General features: G+C 52.1%; 1 pseudogene; it reads left to right on the top strand.

Annotated features, from left to right (window-relative positions):
• Window positions 1-2,643: 2,643 nt before the first annotated feature.
• LOC136312199 (integrin beta-1 pseudogene) lies at window positions 2,644-5,494 on the top strand (annotated as a pseudogene).
• The last annotated feature ends 257 nt before the right edge of the window (window positions 5,495-5,751 follow it).

Genomic DNA, 5,751 nt, shown 5'->3' with positions numbered 1-5,751 from the left:
CTGTGCTTGTTAGAGAGAAGAAGTAACCTCGCCGCCAAGCAATGTCGCCTCTGTCACCTCGGAACATACAGAGAACGATACACTGTGCAGCGTTCACTTGTCTGCATTCGCAAAGTCCAAACCAACACGAGCCGATCTCTCTTCCTATCCCCTACAGCCGCTCATTTATCTTCTTCTCACAAATGGTGAAACTCCTCAAAAACCCCTGTACTACGTGAAAACACATAAGACTCCCCTCAAAAGATAATCTACTTTATTAAACAGAAATAAAAACAAGAGGGTTTTTTTTCTCTCCCACCTTATTTCACAGGATGATAAATGTAGTTATGTACCTGGGAGCCAAATAATAATAATAATAATAATAATAATAAGTCCTAAATGATAGAGAGCCACAGGTTCCCAGGAGCGTACAGCTCAAGGCCAGAGCATGTTCCTGTGCAGACAATTCTGTTTCTCTTACCATCCTTGCGACTATAGCGTTTTTCTTTACTTGGGTTTTCTTTTTGTTCTGCCGTGAAAGCCTGGGAAACGACCATAATGGTTGCTTTTCCCGTGTGCGAGCAGGGAGTGCGCGCCCCGCTCCCTGTGGACTGAGCATTGTGACACAAAGGGGACGCAGGAGAGGAACCCCGGTGCCCCGGAGCTGGGATGCCGCCCCCACCCTGGGGCCATGCGCGTTAGCTACAGGGCTGAACAGCGTGTTCCCGCGTCCCTGCCCTTCCCACCGCATCCATCTCTGAAAAGGCACAATGTCCCTCCAGGGAGCTAAGCTTGCCCATTAAATGTCAACAACAACAAAAAAGAAAGAAAGGAAAGAAAAAAAACTACTTAGTCCCTAGAACTTCAGAAGCTGATATAATGGTAGATTGTGGCTGTTAGAAAAATATTTACAGGGCTACCCTCAGCAAAGCAGTGGATTTTCAAGCAAGCTTTGAAAGATAATTTCCTGAAATGAAACTAATTTAACCATCCAAGTGGAAACAGTCTAGACAGAATCCAGGGTATAGTTTACTTGCTATGATTCTTTCATTGCATGACTGAGTTGTTCTTACGCAGAACACTCAGAGGTGGACCAGAGAGAAGACTGAGGATGGGCCTTTGTTCCAGGCTGCCCTCCCCATCACCCCTGCCCTGTTCCTAACAGCGGGTGTCCCTGCTCCTCACAGCAGGGGGCTACTGCTCCTCACAGCAGGGCGGGTCCCTGCTCCTTACAGCCTGGGGGTGGTGGGGTGGGGGGGTTCGTGGCTCCTCACAGTGGAGGTTCCCTACTCCTCACAGCCGGGGTCCCTGCTCTGCACAGCAGGGTGGGTCCCTGCTCCTCACACTGGGGGGTCCCTGCTCCTCACAGTGGGGGTCCCTGCTCCTCGCAGTGGGGGGTCCCTGCTCCTCACAGTGGGGGTCCTTGCTCCTCACACTGGGGGGTCCCTGCTCCTCACAGTGGGGGTCCTTGCTCCTCACACTGGGGGGTCCCTGCTCCTCACAGTGGGGGTCCCTGCTCCTCACACTGGGGAATCCCTGCTCCTCACAGTGGGGGTCCTTGCTCCTCACACTGGGGGGTCCCTGCTCCTCACACTGGGGGGTCCCTGCTCCTCACAGTGGGGGTCCCTGCTTCTCACACTGGGGGGTCCCTACTCCTCACAGCCGGGGTCCCTGCTCTGCACAGCAGGGTGGGTCCCTGCTCCTCACACTGGGGGTACTTGCTCCTCACACTGGGGGGTCCCTGCTCCTCACACTGGGGGGTCCCTGCTCCTCACAGTGGGGGTCCCTGCTCCTCACAGTGGGGGTCCCTGCTCTGCACAGCAGGGTGGGTCCCTGCTCCTCACAGTGGGGGTCCTTGCTCCTCACACTGGGGGGTCCCTGCTCCTCACAGTGGGGGTCCTTGGTCCTCACACTGGGGGGTCCCTGCTCCTCATAGCCGGGGTCCCTGCTCCTCACAGTGGGGGGGTCTGTTGGATGGGGAGGCGGATGAAGGTCTGCAGAGTGCAGTTCCCACTGTGGGATAATGAAGATAACGAGGGATTTGGAGGCGGGCAGCACTCTGATGTGCAGTATTAAGAATTGTTCTATTATAGCGCATTCATTTACAGCTAATGTTTTATTGAAAAAGAAATAGAATAATACATAGATACAGAAAAATACCCTCATGGTACAAAAATCTGGAATTCAGTGTGAATTCCCCTTATACCAAGATGTAACTCCTATTCCCAGAGGTGACAATTATTATAATGTCTTTTTCTGTGTGTGTGTGTGTGTGATAGAGGCAGAGAGAGACAGAGAGAGGGACAGACAGACAGGAAGGGAGAGAGATGAGAAGCATCAGTTCTTCATTGCGGCACCTTAGTTGTTCACTGATTGCTTTCTCATATGTGCCTTGACCGTGGGCTGCAGCAAACTGAGTGACCCCTTGCTAGAGCCAGTGACCTTGGGCTCAAACCAGAGACCTTGGGCTCAAGCTGGTGAGCCTGACTCAAACCAGTTGAGCCCGCACTCAAACTGGTGACCTCAGGGTTTTGAACCTGGGTCCTCCGCGTCCCAGTCCGATGCTCTATCCACTGTGCCACCGCCTGGTCAGGCTAAATGTCTTTATTTGGTGTTATCATATCTTCGTCTGGCTCTTGTTTTAGAACTGGTCATTATGTGGACATGTCTATGTACCAGAACATGCCTCCCCAAAGCAAGCCTCTCTGGAATATGGATCATTTTGAGCTCAAGGCCATTGAAAAACAGCAGATCCTGGAAAAGTTCCCCAAACGAGGCACACGTTTTCCTGTGGCAACAGGAAGTTCCGTTGGTCAAAGGTTTCTCCTTTCCCTTCAGCAGGAAGTGGACGACTCTGGGCAAGTCTGATCCCAGGAGGCACCACAGACTGAAAAGCTGTGTAATAAACCTTACAAAGTGCATGCTCTGGTTTATCACAGTTTTCCTCGTCGTCTCCTCATCCCTGGCCTCTTCTACCCAGAAACACCAACTCCTTTTTGATTGTTTGTTTGCTTGTCACAGGATACAGCTGTCCAGGTCTGACTACCCCCTCAGGTTCTAGGTCCCTGGGTGGCTGGGCATACACACATGAGAGGCGACCATCTGCTTCTCCACTCCTTCTTTTCCCTCTTCTTTCTCTCTCTCTCTTTCTTTCTATCCCACAGCCATGGCTTGATAGGTTCCAGTGCATCAGCCTGGGCGCTGAGGATGACTATATGCAGCCTCCACCTCAGGCACTAAAAATAGCTCGGTTGTGATCATGGCCCCAGGTGGGCAGAGCGTCGGTCCCAGAGGGAGGACACAGGGTGGATCCCAGTCAAAGCACATGCAGGAGTCTGTCTCTCTATCTCCCTTCCTCTCAGTTGGAAAAAAGAAGAAAAAGAAAAAAAAAATTAAAAAGGGAAAGGTTGTCATGCACGTGATGTATAAAATGTCAGAGGTTCCAAAGACTTAAAGAAAAATAAAGATGTAGCCACTGTAGCAAAGGAGGAGCCGAGAAGCTCCAGCCGGAATCCCACTCGCACCGGCCACAGCAGCAGGTGGCTTTGCGGTCCTTCTCGGGGAGCCCCAGATGTTTGCACAGACATCCGAGAGAGCCGAACGCTTTCCCGTGTCCTCTACCACCGCAGGGACCTCTCTTCCTCTAGGAAAGATGACCCGGAGCAAGTCAGAAATCTCAGGACTGATCCAGTGGAGGAAAGGAGGAGGTTTGCTTTGGACTCCAAACCGGGTCTGACTCATCTGTGCAGAAACTGCGATGCCTTCCCCTAAGACAGCACCGGCGAAGCCCAGGAGCCCCTGCTCAGGGAACGGAACCCCCTCAGCCCACGGGGCCACCACCCCATGCTCAGCCTGACCCATAATCTGGGGAAGTCGTTCACGAGCTCGCTGGGAAACAGCGCAGATCTGGAAATGTGAATTCTCCAGAAAGTGGCTAGGATGCGGTCATGCAAGTTACCATTCATGGGGTCCTTGACTGGCCGGAGGGGTGTGACAGGGCTGATGGTGTTTTCTGCAGATGCTGGGCTTTACTTCGCTGAAGATGGGAACCCTGGTGGCCTTGTTTTACCAAGTGAGGGACAGGGTCACCTGGAAAATGATCGGTACACAACGTGTCCCTGTTATGACCATTCTTCTATTGTTCACCTTGTCCAGAAACCAGGTGAGAATAACATTCAGACGCTGTTCGCAGTTCCTGGAGACTCGCAGCCCACGTCCAAGGCACTGAAACATTTGATCCCTGAGTCAGCAGTGGGAGCACTATCTGCAAATTCCAGCCACGCCATTCCGTCGATCATCGATGCATACAATTCCCTTTCCTCAGATGTAATTTTGGAACGCAGCAAATTGCCAGAAGGCATAACAATAAATTATCAGTCTTACTGCAAAGAGTGGGGTGAACGGAAAGGGAGGGAAAACGGAGGAAAATGGTCCAAAAATTCCATTGGAGATGAGGCCCAACTTGAAATTAGCATAACTTTAAATAAATGGCCAAAGAAGACTTCTGAAACCATGAAAAACGGGGCCTCTGGGCTTCACTGGAGAAGAAGAGATTCTTCTCCAGTTCATCCGTGAGGGTGAGGGTCCCAGCGCCGTCACCGCTGTCAGCGGAAGTGTCAGGAAGGGAGTGGAACGTGAGTGTGTGGAGCTTGCAGGGGCTGTTCGGGGCGTGTTGACAGACACTGTGAATGTAGCACGGATGAAGTTCACAGTCAGGGTATGGATGGTAGGAGAGGAGACAGTCCAGCAATCTGTAGTCACAGCGCAGGGAGTGTGTCTGTGGACTGCGTGTTTGTAGGAAGAGGAATAATACACAGGACATTTCTTTCTGGCAAATTCTGCGAGTGTGATCGTTTCAGCTGTGACAGATCCAAACGGCTTGATCTGTGGAGGGAACGGCGTGTGCCCGTGTCGCGTGGGAGATCGCAGCCCCAGCGACAGGAGCAATGCGTGTGGCTGCTCTCTGGACACGCCTTCGTGCACGGCCACGCAGACGCCACGCCTGGGGCGCCTGTAAGTGCCCGGATCCCGAGTTTCAAGCGCCAACTTGCGAGAGGTATCCGACTTGCCTGGGCGTCTGTGCTGAACGTAGAGAAAGTCTTCAGGGCAGAGCCTTCCATGAAGGAGAGAAGAGAAACACGTGTGCACAGGAATGTTTTCCATTCCGGAGAAATCACCCCCGGGGCCAGGTCGACCACCTGTCCCCCTGTAAGGAGAAGGCTGTTGACACTTGCTGGTTCCATTCCACACATTCAGGGAATGGGAACAATGTGGCCATTGTACACGTGGCAGAGACTTCAGAGAGCCCCCCCCCCCAAACCTGGGCCCAACTGTAGCTGGCATGGTGGCTGGGGGTTGTTCTGACTGGCCTGGCATGGCTGCTGATTCGGAGGCTGTGAAAGATAATTCACGACAGAAGGGAATTTGCCAAACTTGAGAAGGAAAAAGGGGATGCCAAATGGGACACAGTGACGATGCTATTTATAAGAGCACCGTGACACCTGTTGTTCATTGAAGTATGAGGGAACATGAGCTCTGCTGGCCTGAGCTGTGGTGGTGCCGTGGATAAAGCCTCAACCTGGAACACTGAGGTCACCGGTTCGAAACCCAGGGCCTGCCTGGTAAAGGAACATATGGGAGTTGGTGCTTCCTGCTCCTCCCCCCTTCTCTCTCTCTCTCTCTCTCTTTCTCCTATCTCTCTGAAAAATGAATAAATAAAATTTAAAAGGATTTATAGAAAGAAGGAAAGAAAGAAAGAAAGAAAGAAAGAAA

Source organism: Saccopteryx bilineata, chromosome 8 (genome assembly GCF_036850765.1).
Source record: "Saccopteryx bilineata isolate mSacBil1 chromosome 8, mSacBil1_pri_phased_curated, whole genome shotgun sequence".
Taxonomy (NCBI): Eukaryota; Metazoa; Chordata; class Mammalia; order Chiroptera; family Emballonuridae; genus Saccopteryx; species Saccopteryx bilineata.
This window is presented reverse-complemented; position numbering and strand designations above follow the sequence as displayed.